Below are 24,719 nucleotides of genomic sequence, written 5' to 3' on the forward strand. Positions count from 1 at the left end.
ACAAAAGGAAACTCTAGTGCTTCAGGAAATGTAGTGAGTGACTAAGTGGGCCTGCAGTCTTTCCTTGGACTTCAAATTGAATGAATGCATGCCATGACGAAGTCTTTAAGACACGTATGAAGAAGAATGTCTTCCTATAAATCCCACAATATATGTCTTATTTTGTTGCTGTTGTTTTATCCCAATGTATGAAATTTGATGATTAGATCACAAAGTTAAATAATGAAAACTATGCCCACAAAAAGCTGCGTACAGGAAAGTCCAAAGCTTTATCCATATGAGCCACAAACTAGAAATATACAGAGACATTCATCAATGGAAGAACAGATAAATAGGCTATGGTATATTCACACAATGGGATATTACTCAACAATAAAAAGGAACACACTACTAACACATGCAACGATATGATGGATCACAAAAATATTATCTGAAGTGAAAGAAACAAGACACAAAAGAATACATATTGTGTGATTCCACTTAAATAAACTTCTAGAATTGGCAAAACTAACATATAGTGATAAAAATCAGATCAGTGATTGCTTCTGAGGATAGTGCATTAAGAATTAAAAGATGAAACCAATACTCTCAATGACCCACTGGAGGATTTTGTGCTTTCCTTCCCTGCGACTCTGGATTCTGTAGGGTTGGAGGTCCTGGTTGCAAAGGGGATACACTTTTGCCAAAGGACCGTGGCAGGGGTCCCATTGAACTACAAGCTACAGCTGCTGCCGAGAGACTTTGCACTTCTTGTGTCTAGGGATCATTAGGTGAAAGGAGAAGCCTCCAAACCAGTCTGGATGATTGACCCTGAGCAGCATGAGGAGGTAGGGCTGCTTTCATACTATACGGCCAGGGACGAGTATGTGTGGAACCTGAGTCATTCAATCAGGAGACTTCTAGTACTTTCCCTGAAAAGACACATGCAGAAACCCCAGTCTGAGAAGTATGACCAAGGATTCATACTTCATTCTTAAACCTTTAGAGATTAAGGTTTGGGTCACACCATCAGATAAGCCCCCAATCCTATCTGGTTGGCAGAGAGAATTAAAGATTGGATTATTGTTGTGAAGTTACTCATACGGCCCAAGAAGTAGAAGATAAGGAGTCAAGTTCCACCCAAATGTCAGGGAATTTACTTCTCAGCCAGCTTGGCTCACAGGACTGCAGCCCCACCAGCCTCCTAACTAGTTCAACACATCAACACACTTCTATCTTAGGGCTTACAATGCCTCTGCTTTCCAATGAATCTGTGCAGGATTCACTTTTCTTTCATTCAGTCTAAAATTCACCTCTCAAAGTTTTCCCTGAACACACAATCTAAAATAGCAGCCACTTTGAATCTTTCACTCTTTAAACTGCTTTTCCTTCTTAGCACTTATTACTATCTGACATCAAATTATATTGGGGGGGGGATGGTGTTGGTGAGTGTTTGTGATCTAGTTTTCCCATTAGGATATAAGCTCCATGTGAACAGAGATGTCAGTTTTGTTTCTGCTGCACCTTCAGTATGTAGAAGAGTGTTTGGCACAAAGTAGGTGCTCAAGATTGTTGGGCCAATGAAACTGGCTAATGAATAACAGCACAATTCAGTAATAATACTGGATTTCCAATTATTTGCTGCTTAAAAAGGATAAATTCAAATATATCATTATTTTTCAAACTAAAAAAGAAATGATTTCAGTAGTAGAAAAAAGTAAACAGGACACAGACTGCTCACTTTTACTGAGAAGACTCTTGGAAGCTAAGATGCATATGAAAGTTTGTAGCCCCCCCAAATTTTACATTTATGTCATGGTATTCTTTTCAAAGCAACGTATTAAAAGATGGTTGAAATGTAAAAGAATATGCAAAATTATTTTAAAGAATTGAAGGTCGACCTGTTCAAAATAATTAACTCTACTGAATTTAAAGGCAATACCTAAGTCTAAATGGTCAATTTCTGTTATTGAAATTCCTTAAAATAAAGACACATTTTTGTTTTTCTGTTGTATTTTATAATAGGAGAAGAATCAACCTAATTTGATCAGGCAGTTTTTAACTTTTAAAAATCACTATAAAGGTGCTTTCTTCTTTCAAATTAATAGTGAGCACTCGTTTGTTTCCTTAAAATTATGACTATCCTGGAACAATCTGCAAAATGGGTGAATATTTTTTAAAATACTTTCCACTTTGAGAGTTCACTCTCCCTTTTCTTCCTCTCTCATTTTTGTCCTTCATCAGATTTGCTCCATTTAATAAAATATTTTCTTCGTGAACCCAGGTGCTCCACTGCCCTACCTCCCCGACTTCCTACCCAAGGCAAGAGCCATTTTGTTATCTTCAGTATGAAAACTCTGTCTGTGGCCCACTTCTTCACAATGACTATACATTAGCTTATAACTTGTCTCTTTAGATTCAAAGCATTAAGTAATTAAATAAACTATTACTGTTTAGCAGAGGGAATATGTTAAGGTGGAAAGAGAACTGAACTTCAGAGGAAGGAGAGAACTGGATATGTATTCGGGCACCACAGTGTATCAAATGTGGGACTTCGAACAAGTTATTTAACCTCTCTGAGCCTGAGTAAAAATCCTTAAAACGAGAATAAAGCCTGTCTCACAGGATTGTTCTGAGGTTGTGTGATACCTGTGGGAAGTTGTCCAGCCTTGGATTAATATATGGTTTCATGATACAGTTGATAAATAAACACTTGAAGGGGCCTTCTGGGGACAGTGGTATGTTTCTGTTCCAACAATGAAAGAACTTTGTGAGTAGGAGAAACTCTTCAGCACTTCTCCAATTCCCCCATATATAAGCTTCATTTTTTTCCTTTGTATTTATAGAGTTGGCAAAAATAGCAATAAATTAAGATGATTGATTATCTTTTCTAAAAGCAGATAAACTGAAACAAGAAGTTTTTTAATCTAGGTTAAAAATGTAGTAAAAAATTCATTGATAAATAAAGAACTTATTTTATCTAATACTGAATCAAAATGTAGTTTTGCTAAGCAGGTGCATATGTAGAATTTTTTCCTAATTATTTTATTTTGCTAGTCACCTAGACTGAATCATTAAAACCAATTTTGCTTGAATCATAGTTGAAAAATTCCAGTGCTCAGAGCACCGATAATAACCTGGAAATAATGCAAGTTATGCGTCACAATGTTAACTCGTGTATTTTAATTAATTCTGTGTTTTATTGTGATTATTCTGAATTCACAAATGTGCACAGGGCAGTCATGTTTTTTTCTGAATTTGAGCACTTAATTTCTCACCACATGCATATAAGGAAAGGTCGTGCATTCCTAATTATTTGTTACTGCCTTTTAGTCAGATTTTTGCCAGCAGCAGGCAAAGTGAAGCCATTTTATGCAATAGAATAAAAGGGAAGTGTTTTGGCCTTTACTTTCAAGGTAAAGCCATCTTCACTAACAACAAAGAAGACTCTATGGTAGCAAGAAGGAAAAAAAATCAAAACCCTACTATTTTCTTTCAAATAGCCTTATGAAAAATGAAGCAAAATCTGACAACACATCCTATTTAAAAAAGAACAAAGGAAACACGTGGTGAAGCAGAAGAAGCATTAAACTCTGAATGAAAACACTATTATCTGTCACCAACTCTGTCACTCACAGATGTGCATTTTTGGATGTGTCACTTCAACAATATGGGCTTCTGTGCCAGTTTCTTTCTTTCTATTTTTTAAAAAAATTTTGAATTTATTTTTTTTTTTATACAGCAGGTTCTTATTATCTATTTTATACATATAAGTGTATATATGTCAATCCCAATCTCCCAGTTCATCCCACCACCACCACCCACCCCCCACCACTTTCCCCCCCCCCCTTAGTGTCCATATGTCTGTACTCTACATCTGTGTCTCTGTTTCTGCCCTGCAAACTTGTTCATCTGTACCATTTTTCTAGGTTCCACACATATATGCGTTGATATGTGATATTTGTTTTTCTCTTTCTGACTTGCTTCACTTTGTATGACAGTCTCTAGATCCATCCACATCTCTACAAATGACCCAGTTTGTTCCTTTTTATGGCTGAGTAATATTCCATTGTATATATGTACCACTTCTTCTTTATCCATTCATCTGTCGATGGGCATTTAGGTTGCTTCCATGACCTGGATATTGTAAATAGTGCTGCAATAAACACTGGGGTGCAAGTGTCTTTTTGAATTATGGTTTTCTCTGGGTATATGCCCAGTAGTGGTATTCCTGGATCATATGGTAATTCTATTTTTAGTTTTTTAAGGAACCTCCATACTGTTCTCCATAGTGGCTGTATCAATTTACATTCCCACCAACAGTGCAAGAGGGTTCCCTTTTCTCCACACCCTCTCCAGCATTTGTTGTTTGCAGATTTTCTGATGATGCCCATTATAACTGGTGTGAGGTGATACCTCATTGTAGTTTGATTTGCATTTCTCTAATAATTAGTGATGTTGAGCAGATTTTCATGTGCTTCTTGGCCATCTGTATGTCTTCTTTGGAGAAATGTCTATTTAGGTCTTCTGCCCATTTTTTGATTGGGTTGTTTGTTTTTTTTAATATTGAGCTGCATGAGCTGTTTATATATTTTGGAGATTAATCCTTTGTCTGTTGATTTGTTTGCAAATATTTTCTCCCATTCTGAGGGTTGTCTTTTCGTTTTGTTTGTAGTTTCCTTTGCTGTGCAAAAGCTTTGAAGTTTCATTAGGTCCCATTTGTTAATTTTTGTTTTTATTTCCATTACTCTAGGAGGTGGATCAAAAAAGATCTTGCTGTGATTTATGTCAAAGAGTGTTCTGCCTATGTTTTCCTTTAAGAGTTTTATAGTATCTGGCCTTACATTTAGGTCTCTAATCCATTTTGAGTTTATTTTTGTGTATGGTGTTAGGGAGTGTTCTAATTTCATTCTTTAACATGTAGCTGTCCAGTTTTACCAGCACCACTTATTGAAGAGACTGTCTTTTTTCCACTGCATATCCTTGCCTCCTTTGTCATAGATTAGTTGACCATAGGTACGTGGGTATATCTCTGGGCTTTCAATCCTGTACTATTGATCTGTATTTGTGTTTTTTTCTGCCACTACCATCCTGTCTTGATTACTGTAGCTTTGTAGTATAGTTTGATGTGGGGAGCCTGATTTCTCCAGCTCTGTTTTTTTCCCTCAGGACTGCTTTGGCTATTCGGGGTCTTTTGTGTCTCCATACAAATTTTAAGATTTTTTGTTCTAATTCTGGAAAAAGTCCCACTGGTAATTTGATAGGGATTGCATTAAATCTGTAGATTGCTTTCGGTAGTATAGTCATTTTCACAATATTGATTCTTGCAATCCAAGCACGTGGTATATCTCTCCATCTGTGTGTGTCATCTCTGATTTCTTTCATCAGTGTCTTATAGTTTTCTGAGTAGAGGTCTTTGACCTTCTGAGGTAGGTTTATTCCTAGGTATTTTATTCTTTTTGTTGCAGTGGTGAATGGGATTGTTTCCTTAATTTCTCTTTCTGATCTTTCATTGTTAATGTATAGGAATGCAAGAGATTTCTGTGCATTAATTTTGTATCCTGCAACTTTACCAAATTCATTGATTAGCTCTAGTAGTTTTCTGGTGGCATCTTTAGGATTCTCTACGTATAGTATTATGTCATCTGCAAACAGTGACAGTTTTACTTCTTTTCCAATGTGTATTCCTTTTATTTCTTTTTCTTCTCTGACTGCCGTGGCTAGGACTTCCAAAACTATGTTGAATAATAATGGCAAGAGTGGAAATCCTTGTCTCGTTCCTGATCTTAGAGGAAATGCTTTCAGTTTTTCACCATTGAGAATGATGTTTGAGGAGGGTTTGTCGTATATGGCCTTTATTATGTTGAGGTAGGTTCCCTCTATGCCCAATTTCTGCAGAGTTTTTATCATAAATGGGTGTTGAATTTTGTCAAAAGCTTTTTCTCCATCTATTGAGATGATCATATGGTTTTTATTCAATTTGTTAATATGGTGTATCACATTGATTGATTTGCGTATATTGAAGAATCCTTGCATCCCTGTGATAAATCCCACTCGATCATGGTGTATGATCCTTTTAATGTGTTGTTGGATTCTGTTTGCTACTATTTTGTTGAGGATTTTTGCATCTATGTTCATCTGTGATATTGGTGTGTAATTTCCTGTTTTTGTAGTATCTTTGTCTGGTTTTGGTATCAGGGTGATGGAGGCGACATAGAATGAGTTTGGGAGTGTTCCTTCCTTTGTAATCTTTTGGAAGAGTTTGAGAAGGATGCGTGTTAGCTCTTCCCTAAATGTTTGATAGAATTCACCTGTGAAGCCATCTGGTCCTGGACTTTTGTTTGTTGGAAGATTTGTTTTTTTTTTTTAAAGAAATTCATGTTCTTTTTTTTTATTTATTTATTTATTTATTTATTTATTTATTTTTTTATTTATTTTTTTTTTTATGACTGTGTTGAGTCTTTGTTTCTGTGCGAGGGCTTTCTCTAGTTGCGGCAAGTGGGGACCACTCTTCATCGCGGTGCGTGGGCCTCTCACCATCGCGGCATCTCTTGTTGCAGAGCACAGGCTCCAGACGTGCAGGCTCAGTAATTGTGGCTCACGGGCCCAGCCGCTCCGCGGCATGTGGGATCTTCCCAGACCAGGGCTCGAACCCGTGTCCCCTGCATTGGCAGGCAGACTCTCAACCACTGCGCCACCAGGGAAGCCCTGTTGGAAGATTTTTAATCACAGTTTCAATTTCATTACTTGTGATTGTTCTGTTCATATTTTCTATTTCTTCCTGCCTCAGTCTTGGAAGGTTATACCTTTCTAAGAATTTATGCATTTCTTCCAGGTTGTCCATTTTATTGGCATAGAGTTGCTTGTAGTAGTCTCTTAGGATGCTTTGTATCGACTATAATCTCTTCAAATATTTTCTTGGGCCCTTTCTCCCGCTCTTCTCCTTCTGGGACCCCTATATTGCCAATATTGTTGCATTTAATATTGTCCCAGAGGTCTTTTAGGCGGTCTTCATTTCTTTTCATTCTTTTTTCTTTATTCTGTTTCATGGCAGTGAATTCCACCATTCTGTCTTCCAGGTCACTTATCCATTCTTCTGCCTCAGTTATTCTGCTATTGATTCCTTCTAGTGTAGTTTTCATTTCAGTTATTTTATTGTTCATCTCTCTTTGTTTGTTCTTTAATTCTTCTAGGTCTTTGTTAAACATTTCTTGCATCTTCTCGATCTTTGCCTCCATTCTTTTGCTGAGGTCCTGGATCATCTTCACTATCATTATTCTGAATTCTTTTTCTGGAAGGTTGCCTGTCTCCATTTCATGTAGTTGTTTTTCTGGGGTTTTATCTTGTTCCTTCATCTGATACAAAGTCCTCTGCCTTTTCATTTTGTCTATCTTTCTGTGAATGTGGTTTTCATTCCACAGGCTGTAGAATTGTAGTTCTTCTTGCTCTGCTGTCTGCCTGCTGGTGGATGAGGCTATCTAAGAGGCTTGTGCCTGTGCCAGTTTCTAAGGCTGTGTAACAAATCATTCCAAAACTTAGTGGCTGAAAGCAACAGTATTGCTTATGAACCTGCAATAGGGGCAGGGCTCAGCAGGGGCAGTTTTTCCTGCTCTGATGTCTCTGCTCTGCTTGACATCAGCTGGGGTGAGCAGAATGCTAGGGAATGTAATCATGTGAAAGCTCGCTCATTCATGTACATGGGAAAACTCAAGCAGCTAGAGCTGGCACAGAGTTCCTTAGTACGTCTTAGTACATCTCTGTTTCCATGAAGTTAGTCAGCATGATGGCCATTTTGGAACAAATCCTTTGTCTTATATGAAAAACAATCAGGTTGGATTAGATAATCTCTAAAGTCTCTTATCTCGGAAAGTCTTGTAAATCGCTGATTAAATGGAAACAGGAATAGCTTGAAAGTGATCTGAGACAGCTGGCATAATGTTAACCCATTGGGATGGAGGAGAACTTCAGAGAGTAAGTAATTCTGGAAGGGTGTAAGGCATCTAAATCAGCAAATTACCACATTTTTCAGTATTATGGATTATGTGTAATTGCAAATGTGGGACTATTTTTATAGGATGCAATTTCCAGGACATAGGGCAAGTTGATTGTTCCATGCCATTTAATCTTTCTGTTTAACAACATAATTATCATCATGGCTCATTTAAATTTTGAACACCTGATGTGATATCAAGAGTTGTCAACACATTACTGTTGCTAAGATTTAAAAAAAAAAGTCCTAGGAGTATTTATCTATATGTATTTCAGTACATTAGGAATCCATATAAAATTTAGAGTCATAATAGTATAATGCTCTTTTGTACATCCATCCTGATACTGTACGTTCCATCTGATACTGACTAGAGTGTAAGAATCAATGTTACCAGTGGGAAACTGTCTTTAACAACAAAAATTAGCCTGCCTGGAAATCTAGCAGATTACATAGATCAGTTACATGAGTACAGTGAAACAAAGCATGGAGAATCCACTAAGGACAAATGGAAGGAATCCACCTATAAACAGATGTATAAAATATCAACCAGTCCATTCTGATTTCAAGTTTTATATTTGTTTTAATGCATAATGAGTTATTTTGATATTATTATTCTGTATCACAAACCACAATTTATATATGCAAAATGTTTTATGACTGCTTTCAGTAAATAGATGGCTTTCTAGTATGGGAAAGTTTATTAAACAAAGCATGGACACCAGCTGTTCCTTATTTCTTGCCATAGACTTATCTGCATTTTACCAGTTGAAAAATTTAAATCCTAAAAGGCTAAAATTGGGGACTTCCCTGCCTGTCCAGTGGTTAAGACTTCACCTTCCAATGCAGGGGGTGCCGGTCCAATCCCTGGTCAGGGAGCTAAGATCCCACATGCCTTGTGGCCAAAACATCAAAACATAAAAAAACAGAAGCAATATTGTAACAAATTCAATAAAGACTTTACCAATGTCCACATAAAAAAAAAAATCTAAACAAAACAAAACGGTTAAAGCTTGCAAGGTCATATCATTTACCAATTCCAGCCTTGTAATTTATAGGTATTGTGATATGGGCCTGTCTTTGAAATCTGCACATTATGGGACTGTATTATTTCATACAAAAGGAAAATGACACAACACAAAAGGAATTTCCAGATTGAATTTCTCAATCATCCCTAAAGTGTGACTGTAAATGTGCAAAGACCTTTAATATCTAAGTAACCTTAAAAAAGCAGTTCTTGGGTATCCTGAAATGTCTCTTATGGATGGGGCATAGTTTCCCAGTAAACAGGAACCATCTCACACGCCCATCTGTGACCTGAATGTAAAAAAATAACAACAATGAAAACCAAAAAGAACTAATATTTGCCTACACAGTTATAACTTTTTAGGCATACATTATGTGAAAGTGAAATCTCCATAAAATAAATATCTGGAAACAGAAGTAGACTACGGCAACATCAGTGAAACTTGGTTTTTAAAGTTAAAGGAATAAGCGTTCAAAAATCCTTTTGATGATGACCACAATTCTCAATTTTTCCACATTGATTTTCGGTGTATTTTGAAATATAATCTTAGCTTCAAATTCCATGCAAAATGTGTATTCCATTCCTTGATATCTCAGTTGATGTAAATACAAAAATAATATCTTAAGAACTACTTTTCCCCCAGAAAATCTTCAAGTATAATTCATGCCAAGAAACTGAGCCATGATCTCATGGTTTCAAGTTTCCCCTGACATACTTGCCATATACACCTGAATGATAGTTAAATCCCATTTTGAGGAGACAACATTTCCCTTAATAAAATCAAACTTTGATTTTCCAAATTTGTCAATGAAAAGAGATTTTCTACTTGGAGAAATATGTTTAAACTATGCTGCCTTTGCTCTTGTCCCTGAGATTCATTTTCCTTTTTGGAATATTTCTAACATTAAAGCTGCTGCCACCACTGGGTCTCAGGAAAATCATTACAAAATACAACAGGATAAACTAATGCTCATATAAGAGATATATACAGTAGCAACAGTAGCAGAAGGAGTGCTTTGTTACAGTTAGCATCTCTTAATCTGAATAGACAAGTGTTCTATAATCAAGAACACTAAACAGCCACTGAATGAATAGGACTCTACTAAATCTAATTATAAAAAATAACATTAAAATGCCATGTTTTAGTATTTATTCTATAAAGGGTGATGTTTATTTATACATGCATTATTTATTTGTTCCAGAATAATTGTATGTTATAAAAGAATATCAAATCTTTTTTTTTATTAGACTATTTTTTTAGAGCAATTTTAGGTTCACAGTAAAATTGAGTGGAAGGCTCAGAGATTTCCCATACATCACCTGTCTCCACATACGCACAGCCTCTCCCACAATCAAAATCCCACACTAGAGTGGTACATTTATTACAATTAGGGAGCCTCCATTGACACATCATTATAACCCAAAGTTCATAGTTTATATTAGGAATCACTGTTAGTATTGTATATTCTATGGGTTTGACAAATGTATAATGACATGCCACCATCATTGTATTATACAGAATAGTTTCACTACCCTGAAAATTCTCTATGTTCCACCTACTCATCCCTCCCTCCACCTCTCCCCACTCCCAATCACTGATACCTTCACTGTCTTCATAGTTTTGCCTTTTCTAAAATGTCATGTATACCTCAAATCATTTTTTAGCTATAGTTTTGGAATAACGTATTCACAGAAACATTTTTCTGTTTTAGATAAAATTTTAAAAGTGTAAAAAAATATTTATGTTTAATTTTCAGCTAACTCTATTATTTTTTTTTCTGTAGCTAAACAACTATATAATCTTTGTGCACTCATTTAATGACTATAGTAAAGTCTACTTCAAAATCTTGTCTCACTTCAGTAAAGACATCAGTCTCTAAAAAAATTAATTATTTAAATTAAGACTTAGCCGCTTGTTCTCATATTTCTTGCACAAATTTACGGAAACACTTTGTCAGACAGAGTTCAGACAGTGTCACCTATTCATGCATACTTGAATATTAAATGTCAAGAATTCTACTTTCAGAATGCTGGCATGAGGACCATAGTGGGTCCAATCTCCAGGGAAACAAGCAAAAATGGTAAAAATTATTTTTAAAAAAGTTTAAAATCTCTCAAATTGACCAAAGGGTATGTGGTAAATGAAGAAAAAAATCATTCAAGAAAATTTACCAAATCTTGGTAAGAACAGTCCCCCCCTTCACTGTATCAATTCAGCTGGATGGAAGCTCTACTATGGGCAGACATGTATAAGAAGATGGGGTTCTCTTTCTCCTTGGCTTCTAATAAGGAGTCTTCCCAGACAAGGCAGGACACCAGCATTTCTCATGCCCTCCAAATCCAAGTTGCAGACACTAAACTCCTAGTGAATGCAGCGAAAGCTCAGGGGCTTCCTGCCTGACCCAGCCCCCAACTGTAGAGGGAAAGTTCTGCCTCAGGAGAGGAAGGCTGTGAACACTAGGATCTTGACTGCCCTACTTCCCCTTGTTGCTGGAGCAGAGTTCCATGCCAAGAGAGACAAGCCAGAGACTCTCATCCTGTCTAATGCCAGGATCAGTGACTCATGGATTTTACTCAGAATGAGAAGCAGTCCATAAGAAGAGAGAACTCCAAGACTCTCCCCAAAAGCAACTGACTTTATTTGAAACAGAGTGTGGAAAAGTTCAACTCTAAGCGTGCTATCCAAAACAATGAAGATTTTTGTTGTAAGTAACTAAGAGAGGGTTTTACCTTGTGAAAACAACAAGCTAAGCTGTAGGCCAACTAACTAGCTACCCAGACAAAAACATGGAAAGAGACATCAAAGCTTTAACATCTGGAAATATATTAATGTAGTACATCATACCATCAGAACAAATAACAAAAGCTACATGATCGTCTCAATAGATAGAAAAAGCATTCAACCAAATTCAGCACTCCTTTATGATAAAAATATTCAATGAAATAGGAATAGAGAGATCTTCAATCTGATAAAGGGCATCTACAAAATACTACTAATAGAAAAACAGCTCACATCACATAGTTAGTTAATATATAAATATTGGAGGTTTCCCCTTAAGATCAAGAACAAGACAAGAATGTCTGCATACTACAGATTTTAGTCAGGGAAATTAGGCAAAAAAAGAAGAAAGAGGAGAAGGAAGAGGAAGAGGAGAGGGAAAAAAAAAGATAGAAAGAAGAAACAGTAGAAGTTGAAGTAAAAGGCATCCAGATTTAAAACAAAGAAGTATGCTCACTCTATTTGCAGATGGCATGATCTTGTATATAGCAAATACTAAGGAATCCACTACAAAAACCTATTCCAACTAATAAAAGAGTTCAGTAAGGTTGCAGGATATGGGGTCAATATATAAAATCAACTGTACTTCTATACACTTACAATGAATAATCCAAAAAATAAAATTAAGTAGCTACTTAATGCTTTCAGTAGCATTCAAAAATAGGAATAAAGTTAACAAAAGAGGTATAAAACTTATACACTGAAAACTGCAAATCATTTTTGAAAGAAATTAAAGAAGAACCAAGTACATAGGAAGATATAACACGTTACTGTACTGGAAGATCACAGTACTCCCCAATTTTTTTCTATAGATTCATCACAATCCCTGTTGAAATCTCAATTGGTTTATTTGCCAAAATTGACAAGCCAATCCTAAAACATGTCCGCATTAGGTCCAGGTTCCATGCCTGAAAGTTACATGGCAATGCAAGAGACCACGAATAGACAAAACAATCTTGAAAAAGAAGAACAAAGTTGAAGGACTCACACTTCAAATTTCAAAATCTACTACAAAGCTACAGTAATCAAGACAATAGGTACTCATAAAGATAGATCTATAGGTCAGTGGAATTGAATTTAAAGTCCAGAAATAAACCCTCACATTTACAGCCAATTGATTTTCAACAAGTTGTCAATACAATTCAATAGTGGAAAGAATAGCCTTTTCAAAAAATGGTGCTGGGATAACTGGATATCCACATGCAAGTCCACACAGATATTCACATCTATATATGAAAATTAGGTCAAAATGGATTGACCTAAATATAAAAGCTAAAACATAACACTTAAAAGGAAACATAGCATTAAATCATAGCACCCTTGGATTAAGTAATGGTTTCTTAGATAGGACACCAAAGGCACAAGCAACAAAATTTTAAAAATGAATAAATTGGACTTCATTAAAATTTAAACTTTTGTGTTTCACACTACATCAAGAGGGAAAAGACAAGAAAAGAATGGGAGAAAACTTTTGCAAATCACATACTTTATAAGGGATTTTATCTAGAATAAATAACTCTAGGAGTTCAACATTAAAAAAAAACATTAAAAAATTGGGCAAAGAATCTGAATAGACATTTCCTTCTCAATATATACAAATGACAAATAAGCACATCAAACAATGCTCAAAATCATTAGGCATCAGGGAAATGCAAATCAAAGCCACAATAAGGTATCATTTCATTCCCATTGGAATGGCTATTAAAAAAAAAAGATAATAACAATTCTTGGAGAGGATGTGGAAAAATTTAACACCTCACACACTGCTGTGGGAATGCAAAATGTTTCAGCCAGTTTGGAAAAGAGTCTGATACTTCCCCAAAAGGTTAAACATAGAGTTACCATATGACCTATCATGCTCATTTCTAGGTATACATCTTAGGGAAATAAAGAACAAATATCCACACCAAAATGTGTATATGAATGTTCCTGGCAGCTTTATTTCTAATAGTCAAAAAAGTGGAAACAACTCAAATGTCAATCGACTAGTGAATGGATAAATAAAATGGCATATATCCATATAATATAATATTATTTGGCAAAAAAATAATTAAGTACTGAAGCTACAACATGGATGAACTTTATGCTAAGTGAAAGAAGTCCATCACAACGGACCGTTTACCAGACGATTCCATTTACCTGTAATGTTAGGAATAGGCAAATCTATAGAGAAAGAAAGTAGATTAGTGGTTGTCTTAGTGCTAGGAAGTTAGGAGAAACATGAGAATTACTAATGGGTATGGAGCTTCCCTTTAGAGTGATGAAAATGTTCTAAAATTAGATAGTGGTGATGGTTGCACAACTCTGTGAATATACCCTCTGTGAATATATTAATTCTATGGTATGTGAATTATATCTCAAAAAAGTTGCTAGTTATAAAAAAAAAAAGGCAATTGTGTTTTGAGGAATTATCACAAATGTTTGAAAAGATTTACAGCCAAAATTTGGAAACAATAAAAATGTCCCAAAATATTGGAAAGGTCAAAATATCATGGTAATCCACATGATAAATAATGTACCCCTATTAAAAATAGTATTTACAGATTGTTAATCACAACATAGCAAAGTGTTCATGTTAAAATAGTTAGAAAAAGATTAGGACAAAATTTTATCAATAGCAAGATTATTTGTATTTTAAAAACACAGCATGAATATTAATATTCCAAAATGTTAATAATTGCTGTTGGTGTAATAATAGTACTGGTAATTTTTGCTTCAACTTTGTTTCATGTTTCCTAATTTTCCAAATTTCCCATTATGTACAACTCTAAGAAAGAATTTTTAATCAATAAAGTTATTTAAAAATTGAGATATGCCATCAATAAATGATTGCTGAACTAATGACTATTACTCCACAAGCTTATTTTAATAATGTTTAATGATGATTGAGCTGACAGATGTCTACTTTTTTATTTAATCATCATTATTTTGAGTTAATAGGGTTTCACATGAACATTGCAAATAGTATACAAATATACTCATTGTAATCCTTTATTGTATCTATAAATTCAAATCTGAGCCAAGCTCAAAAATATCACTTGCTTTATCACTAAAATAGTATTAATGGAAAACATTAAATGGAAACAACCATAATGCTATCATCACATTTTAAGTAAGGTTATTAATAAGAGTCACCAATAAATCTTAGCTCTTTTTCCTTCTAACCAGAATAATGTCTCATAAGTAACAAAATAAAAATTTTGAATCCTCTTATCCAGGATTTAGAAAATAGCTTTTCATATATAGTTAGAACCTTGAATTACTGTGGAATCATCAATTCTTTTTAGTATCTTAATATTTAATTTGTAAGGAAAGCAGCAACATAAATAGAATCTGTCCTGTGAACATTTCTTTTTCCCCTGAAGAAAAGGATAGATTCACAATAGTCTACTTTCTGTACTCAAACTATGCAAACCTAATTCTGATTCTGTTCATATGGGTTTTAACGACTGTTGACTAAGAAAATAGATGGTTTTATAAAATAGCCTCCAGGTTGTTACTGTTGAAGCTGTTAATAGTGGGAGTTGAATAGTCAAAAAGCTGGAAGAGACCCAGAGAAATCATGATTCAGAAGAGGTGGTTTGTCTGTTTTAACTCTTTAAAATACTCCAGAGCCAGAGATTTATAACCAGTAAGTAATCTATTCTAGTATTTAATATACTGACAATCAAGTTCCATTTCTGGTTCCATCTGAGTTTTTTTCTACTTAATTTACATCTAACGCCTCTCCTTCCGTCTTCAGTAAAATTAAATAATAAATAAATAAAACAAATAAAATTCTAGACTAATGAAATCAGGATTTTTTTTTTCCCAACGTAGTCCTAAATGAACACACTGACAGAATGCTTTACCCATAGCAAACAAAGGTAGATAATGTGCTGTCCTTGGAAGATTTGCATAGTTGCTCTGTGCACCACGGTGGGTGAGCTTAAAGAACTGTCAACTGTTGCCAAGTATTTTGGAGCTCCCTTCCTGGACACAAAACTCTAGACAGGAACACTGGATGCAACAGAACTCATTCTAAGCATAGTTGACATCAGTCAACACACAGCCTGCATTGGTGCCAAGAAGAAAGTAACTGCGCTCATAATTCTCTTGGTGTTACCTTTATATCCCCCAGGCAATCCTAGACAGCTTTAAGCAATTTTTTGGAAGAGGTTTTCTTATAAAGCTTTGGTGCCAAACAACTGTCAGTAGAAGATTTAGTGTAAGTTAATATTACATGAAGACTTCTCCACACACTGGTCAAAAACTGTAAAGGTCGATTTGAGAGAGTTGCTGGCTTTTGTTGGAGAATTTTTCTGGAATCCTGGTCAAAAGCAAATTTGGCAAGTTCATGATATTAAAAGCCAGGTACTAATGAATGAGATGACCAGGATAACAAATAGTACCCTAATGAAAAAGACATTGGGTCTGCTACTTTCAAGGATAGTGTCACTAAACTAGAGGTGCATTTCAAAATCATTGAAAATACGTGTTAGATTTTTCTACCTTGGCACTATTAGCATTTGGGACTGAATAATTCTTTGTTGTGGTAATCTGTCTTGTGCATTGTTTAGCAGCATCCCTGGCCTTACCCAGTAGATGCCAGTAGCACCCTTTCAGTCATGACAATGAAAAATGTTTCCAGATATTGCCAGATGTAATCTGGGGCGCATAATCATCCCCAGTTGAGAACCACTGCCATAGAACTACTAAGTTACTTAGTACTAGGACCACCAACTATCCCCTGTCCCCAGCCTGACTTTCTGAACCCCATGCACTGAATGGTCCAATATCTCTGAGCCTTTGCCTTATATAACACATTTGTTGTTGTTGTTGAATACTCATTCATTCTTGGATACTTCTGGACTCTTTCCTCACTTTCATCTTACCCTAGCATGGTAGTGTAAAGAAAACTAGGGTTTGGGAAATACGTATGTGTGTGTGTGTGTATATATATATATATATGTATGTATATATATATATATATATATACACACACACACACACACATATATATATACACATATATACACACACACACACACATACATGTGTGTGTATATGTATATATGTATGTATAAGTTCAAACCCCAGCTTTGTCCCACTCCATCTGTAAAGCATTTGACAGTATTTTGGCTTTATTATTTTTCTCTACCTGGAGCACTTCTCCAGGTATCCAAGGCTTACTATTAATTAGAGTTAAAAACGGATTCAAGACCATGATCCTGGTTCTTTACATTAATTCATCCTCACTTGGTTTAAACCAGAATACAGAAGCTGTCCATATAGGAGTATCATTAATAATTCAAACTGACAATCAAAATTCACCTCTTAGACACCACTGTATAGGGATAATATCAATAAAAATCTATAATATTGTGATAAGCAGCCTCTAATGTGGCCACCAATGTTCCGCACCAGCTGGTATTCATTCCCTCCTCTAATCCCTTCCTTTGAGTGTGGGCTAGACCTACTAACTAGCTTCTAATAAACAGAATATACTAAAATGATGAGATATCACTTCTAAGACTGGGTTATAAAAGGTCTGGCTTCCAGTTCCTGTGTGCCCTTTCTCACTCTTTTTTCATTAGCTCTAAGGGAAGCTTGCAGTCATGTTTTGAAATGCCCTGGGGAGAGGACCTCATGACAAGAAACTAAAATAAATAGTCAGTGAGGAGCTGTGACTCTCAGTCAAACACACAAAAGAAAATAATTCCTGCCATCAGCCACATGGATAATTTGGAAGCAGATCCTCCCTAGTTGAGCCTTATGATGAGACCACATATCTGGCCAATACCTTGAAGGCAGCCTCATGAGAGACCTAAGGGAACTCATAGACGCTATAAGATAATATTGCTTTAAGTGGCTAAGTTTTGGTAATTTGTTATACAGCAATAGTTAAATAATATAAACATAGTGAGATAAATGATTTTCTCTTTCTTCTCATTCTCCTCTTGATGATGATGATTATCATCATCATTACTCTCTCTCAGATGAGGCTGTACCATTAATCTTCTGCCCCTAAGTTTAGCAGGGGCAATTCTACAATTGTTGACCATATTATCATCATTCCCCCAAACGCTGGGCGCTGATATTGCCTATTAATTATCTTTCCCAATCATAAGTACAATAGAATTAAAATTCTCACTATGAAATTATCAAGGATCTGATGTTGATTACTCCACTATTGGTTATTCAATTCATGGCTTTTGTAAATTGCAAGGGCAAAAATCCAAATGCAAATCTTTAATGCAGAATTTGAGCATCCCAAAGTAACCAACTGTCCTCTGCATGCATATCTCATCCCAAAATCCAGTTTCTTCATTGTTAAAAATACTATCTTCTTCAACAGATTATTCTGATGATTTAAATTGCATAAATATATAAAAGTTTCCAAATATTATTCCTGTAATGTAGTAAGTGCTTAATAAATATTAAGGGTTTTTGTGATGCTATTTTAATTTCTTCCTCTTCCAAACCTCCTCTTCCTAACCCACTCGTGGGTGATCAGTTCCATTTCTAGGCTTTCTACTTTAGCCAAGTCTCTGTTCTAAAAGTAATAAGAAATTTATAGAAATAATTAGTTCTTTTTTCCTTTCAAATCCCCCAAAGGATTCACTTACTACTTATGGCCTCTGGCTAAGAATGAAACCAAATGATAAAAAGAAAGATCGATCCATTCCTTATGACCAGTCCAAAAATCAATTAGATGACTTTTCTTTTCCTCTTTTAACTAGAAAATTGTCTATTTGATAAAAAACTAATGGCCAACAATCTCAGAAGCTGAATCATAGCTTTTTACTTCTTTTCCAAAAGAAAGGGTATCAGAAAGAAAAATAAATTAGTATGCCCTTGGTTTTCTTAAAATAGGGGAAATACACTTTTTCAAGGTTAAAGTTACACTTTACAATATTAATGGTATCAATGTACCTAAGCTAAAGGAGACCTCCACATTATCATTTGCATATCCAATTTCCACAAATAGATACCAATCTATTGTCTAATAGAGTATGAAATAATTTGAAAAACATCCAAAAGATTGACCTATCCATAAAAATATTTTCTTCACATGTCTTTAATGGTGCTTTAGTTGGATTTACAGTGTTGGGTTGAGATACTGTGCTTCATTCAAACATACTAGTAAGATAACTTGTCAATCTCTTAGCAGCTCTTTTTTTTTAAAATTATTTATTTATTTATTTATTTTTGTTTGTGTTGGGTCTTCGTTTCTGTGCGAGGGCTTTCTCTAGTTGCGGCAAGCGGGGGCCACTCTTCATCGCGGTGCGCGGGCCTCTCACTGTCGCGGTCTCTCTTGTTGCGGAGCACAGGCTTCCGACGCGCAGGCTCAGTAATCGTGGCTCACGGGCCCAGTTGCTCCGTGGCATGTGGGATCTTCCCAGACCAGGGCTCGAACCCGTGTCCCCTGCATTGGCAGGCAGACTCTCAACCACTGCGCCACCAGGGAAGCCCTCTTAGCAGCTCTTAATAATTTACTATGAATAAGTGTAACCAGGCCTTTTGAGAATAGGGTTCTAGGTAACTCAATTTTGATAAGGAGAAGAGTAGAGAAAGACATCAGAGTATCAGATATAAATGTATAAGAGATTCCTGAGCTGAAAATCCTGAGCAGCTAGAAAGAAATACAGCAGAATAGAGTGACTCAGGAGAGGGAAAAAGAAAGTTGCCCAAACAGACTGGATGTACTTCATGTGAATAAGTACAAAGCTGGTGTTGGGACCTTTCATTTTCATGAGAAGTGCTAACTGCCTGAGAAAGAAGTTTCAAGAGACTTCATGATTCTTTCAATAACAGAGAGAATAATATATCCCAAATAAGTTGACCAAAGTTTTCATGATAGTAGGTCATCACTGTGCATCTTCTGGAGCTTTTGGTTTCAGGTAACCTATTGAGGAATCCAGATGCCTAACAGAAGCTTGCTTTGTTTTGCTTTGTATTTTATATTTTGAGTTCAGACATTATCCAAAAAGGATATGTGAAGTATTTCCAATAATTTGTTTGACCTATAATGACTTATTCTATGCGTGGTTATATTCGTTTCCTCATGATGTTGGAAAGTTTTTGTTTTCTTGTAGTAGTTAATACTTTACATCCTGAAAGATTTACTGGACTTGACCATCTACAAATACATACAAACTGTCCTCATGAGTTGAAAATATAGTCTTGAAACAAATTTGAAATGACAACACAAAGTAGTATCCGTTCACTGTCACAAGAACAGAAAGAAATTGAACCAGCCCTAAAAATTCACTTTGTAGCCAAGTAAATGGTTTCCATAAAATTGAAAAAATGTCTCAAAGCAACAGTATTGTATTTCTTAAGCTACTGCTGTTACTGACATAAAAAGAATTCTTTCAATAATTCTTCTTCGGCCTTGGTTGGTGACAGAGTGGTTATTAGAAAAAAACTGTAAACAGCTCTTTTCTATGCCTCCAGGCATAATAAAAAAGAGACTCTCACTTGAGTGTCACCTGCTTCAATTATTAGATGGGTTTAAAGTAATATGATTCAGTACATAAATCAAAATAAAGCATGATCTTTTACCAGTACAAATTTGCAGAAGTGCAATGTAGTTTCATCAAGTAATGCCAACAATGGTCTAAATAAAATTATGTTTAAGTGGTTACAAAGGCAAGATGGCATAGTGTAAAGAATTAAAAGTAGGACACTCGGGCTTCCCTGGTGGCGCAGTGGTTGAGAATCTGCCTGCCAATGCAGGGGACACGGGTTCGAGCCCTGGTCTGGGAAGATCGCACATGCCGCGGAGCAACTGGGCCCGTGAGCCACAATTACTGAGCCTGCGCATCTGCAGCCTGTGCTCCGCAACAGGAGAGCCTGCGATAGTGAGACGCCCGCGCACCGCGATGAAGAGTGGCCCCCGCTTGCCACAACTAGAGAAAGCCCTCGCACAGAAACGAAGACCCAACACAGCCATAAATAAATAAATAAATAAATAAAAATTTAAAAAAAAAAAAAAAAAAGTAGGACACTCCATTACCATACAGCCCTTGATCTCTCTGGGTTCCAGTTTCCTTATCTGTAACATGAGGAAATGCCACTAGATTGTGTCAAATGTTCCTTCTAATTCTAACAATTCAAAGATATATGCAAATGTTGTGGAACTATTGGGGAGAAAATCTTTCATGTAAATAGGTGATATTCAACCGTGTAAATGTGGCAAGAGTATTTTGTCACATATTCTCCTTCAGGGTTGTTGCAGTTTTTTTTCAATAGACTATTTTTTACAGCAGTTTTAGATTCACAGCAAATTTGAGCAGGGGTCCCCATATACCCTTTCCTTTCCTACACTCACAGCCTCCTCCACTATCAACATCTCATACCAGCGTGGTACATTTGTTACAAGTAATGAACCTACACTGACATGTCCATAGTTTATATTAGGATCTATAGTTTACATTAGGGTTGAGTCTTAGTGTTTTACATTCTATGGATTTTAACAGATGTGTAATGTTAAATGTTCCTTCAATTTTTGTATTGTCTTAATAGCCAGATCACTGTGTGATGCTGTAAAAAGGCATTAGAATATTCCCCATAGTGAGTGTAAAGCAATGACATCCAAATAATGGTACTTTGATGCTCTCTTTAAAAAAGAAAAAAGATTCCCATAGATTATCCATTCATGCATTACCTCAGAAACTATTCCTAGTTTATCTTTGTCCCCGATAGCAACTTAGCTGTGATGTACTACTCCTAGCAGATAGTAATCAACATTTGTTAACATTGAGTTGGATAACTCCAATTTGAACAAAAGAGATAAAAGATGAAAAAAGAATATAAGCTGGAAAAGTTCAGTCAATCACCATTCTCTGAGTAGAATTTCCTCTAGTTAAGTAATATCCTATTATGTGATTATTGTGAAAAAGTCATAAATACCCCCAAGGTGTGGGTGGGGGAACTGAATAGAGCATTACTCACTGGAGATCACATTACTAACTGGAGCAGTGAGCTTTATTTTGAAGGCTTTTCCCCTAACTAAAATATATCTTTTAAAACATCAAATGCAGTATTCATTCATCAGGAGGAATATCACCCAGCAAGCAGGCCAGGATTTTCAAAGCTTAATATTTTTTTTTCCAGTGGAATGGGACTTTTCCAATGAAGTGATAAGAATACTTTGAACATTTAAAAAGAGCCACAGGGTCTTCTTTCTTCTGTGGATAGTATCCAGAATTGCTTCATCTGGTGAAAGAAATCCTTTCACTGCAGAAAACTTTAATTCATTACAACCAAAACCCAGCAAGATTCAGATATGTTAATCCTTGTGAAATGTACAGGTTTGAGCATATATTTATCCCTGAAAATTGTGGTAGTGAATTGGTACTACATAAATTATGATAGTTATACTTAACAAGTGATCCTCCTTCACACCATTTCCTTATTATGTTTAGAATAAGGGGCAACTGTGCTCTTTCATTTTGTCATCCTTACCTTTGATTGATCCTAAAAGTAGAGATTATATCCTGAAGTGAATGCAGTTAATGAAAGAAGAGGAAATAGAATGTCTGCAAAGGGAGCTAGTAGAGGAAGAACCTATAATCAGGTTATAAAGGTCTTGATAAAAAAAATAGGGGGTGATGTATCAAAAATTTTCTCTATCTCTCTGGAGCAATTCATTTATTTTCCTTTCTTCCTCCCTAAAGCAGCTTCATTCAACCAAGTCACAGAGCTTGTATGTTGTCTACAATGCTATTATGAATCAAGTTGCTGACATTCTTATGCTCACATATTTTCATAAAATGCAATTATTAAAAGATCAGACTGTATAGTAGATGGAAGCACAAATGTACGTGGAGACATGGTTGAAAACTCTTGATACTACTGCCAGCACCACCATCATCATTAGTGTTTCAGTTGGTTTACTGTCTGCTAGCCTCCTAGGTTTACATTTAATGACTTCAAATAGCTGGTGATGTTATTTAATCTTTAAATATCTGCTCTACAGACTATTCATTATCATCATTAGTAGTAAGTTCATTTTCAATAGAGGCGTTTACTAATGTACTCTTTCTGTCCTCAAGAAGTTAAGAAACGACTATACTCTATGCAGATAACTGAATAGAAAAATACTATCAGTCAAAGAACAGAAAACAAAATCTTTGCTAACTGGGAGCTTAAACATAGCTTGCAGAATATGTTTGTAAATATATATCACATATGCTAATTTCTACAATTTATTACTTTCCATTATTAGGTATTGTTACTATTTTCTGAGCACTCATGTATATCAAGCACTGTGCTAAACATTTACAGACATCCATCTAAATATCCCCAAAAGTGAGGAAACTGAGCCTCAGAAAAATTAAGTAATTTATCCAAGGTCATAGAACTAGTAAGTGGTTAAACTGGTTTTAGAATCCAAGTTGTCTGTTGCAAAAGTCTGGTCTCTTCCCACCGTATGTTTTACTGGCCCCTAGGTCTCTGGCCCTCTTAGATTTCAAAGCAAGTTTTATCTTGCTATTTTCTGATTAGCAGTAGAAATTTTAATAGACTCAAACACTCTAATTTCACATGACTATTCCATATGCCTATATCCTTTTGCATTTAGAAGAAATTGATTTTCCAAAAATAATTCCTTTCTAGGAATGTAATTTTAAAATATGGCAGGTATAATACGAAGAATACAAAGTTTTAACTAATAAGTAGTAATTGCTCTATGGAAAAACTATTTTGATACAAAATATGTTTATTATAAAATATTAGTAATTACTAAGGATTTAGAAACAGGGAGAGTACTATTCTTTGCAAATATAATTATCTGCTCTCATGGCACATTATATGAAACTTAACCATTTCAGGGCCAACATACAAACCTTGGAGAGTGAATTCAACTCATACAAATAATCAGTTTGCCCTTAAGGAACAAGAGATTTACACATGATCTAATCAGGACATTTGACCAAATGGCTTATTTGATATTTGTATTTGGAAATTTATCAAATACTTTCAAAAATCATTAAGGAACCTTTAAAAGAATCAACTATGTGATACCGGCTAAAACAAGGGACTGTGTGTACTTAGTAAAAATATATACACATATATAAGTACACCCTTTTCAAGAAGTTCAAGTTTTTCTTAGTTTTGCACCTATTAAATCCTATATAATAAAATTCTACAGAATAACATGTACGTGAATAAGAGGCAGGGTGGATTACGCATGGTAGGGTAGTGAGCCTTCCACAAAAAATGAGGTTGGATCAAAGAGCCTTGTTTGATCAAAAATCACACTGATTTTGGCAAAATTTACATAATGCTCAATAAAATATGTTATATTTGTTCTATATTTCCTTTCAGAAAAAGCCATTTTAAAAAACATAGGAAATTTGCCTCTTTGTGATTCCAAATATTCGGTGCAAATAATTTTCTTAAGAAAAGTCATCTTTGAACCATTTGTAAAAATCCCCAGTAATTCACTAATTTGTAGCCAAAAATTCATTAACACGTGATTGAACAAAATTTGTTAGAGGCGAGGGAAATAATAGGCTTACTACCAGAAGCCCATGTGCTGCTGCTTAAAGATTTTTTTAAAGATTATAGATCAAAGAACTATTTTTTTAACATTTGATAAAACTGTCTTTACATATATAAAAAATATACTGGGAACATGCAGTACATCTTCAACACCAAAACATTAACTCAGGAAGCATATGATTTAGTTGGATGAGAGATGGAGAAATTTGTTTTTATGAATTTAATCCTTCAAGTGTAGAATAATAAATATGAATATTAATGAAAGAAGTATACCCAATGCTTATGCTATATCTGAATTGAGCAATTAGAACAAAAATTTATTTCCTTCAATAAATTTAACAGTTTCTACCATCAATTCCCAATCACACAAATTCTTTTTTTTTTTTAGCCTTGCCGTGCAGTTTGTGGAATCTCAGTTCTCCAACCAAAGACTGAACCTGGGCCATGGCAGTGAA

The 24,719-nt window shown here is 35.3% G+C and overlaps 1 protein-coding gene across 1 annotated transcript in view; it reads right to left on the minus strand.

The window, feature by feature from the left end:
* Positions 1-24,719, minus strand: part of LRP1B (LDL receptor related protein 1B) — a 1,897,582-nt gene that overhangs the window by 520,793 nt on the left and 1,352,070 nt on the right. The window lies entirely within an intron of this gene.

The sequence above is a fragment of the Balaenoptera musculus genome, chromosome 7 (assembly GCF_009873245.2).
Source record: "Balaenoptera musculus isolate JJ_BM4_2016_0621 chromosome 7, mBalMus1.pri.v3, whole genome shotgun sequence".
Taxonomy (NCBI): domain Eukaryota; kingdom Metazoa; phylum Chordata; class Mammalia; order Artiodactyla; family Balaenopteridae; genus Balaenoptera; species Balaenoptera musculus.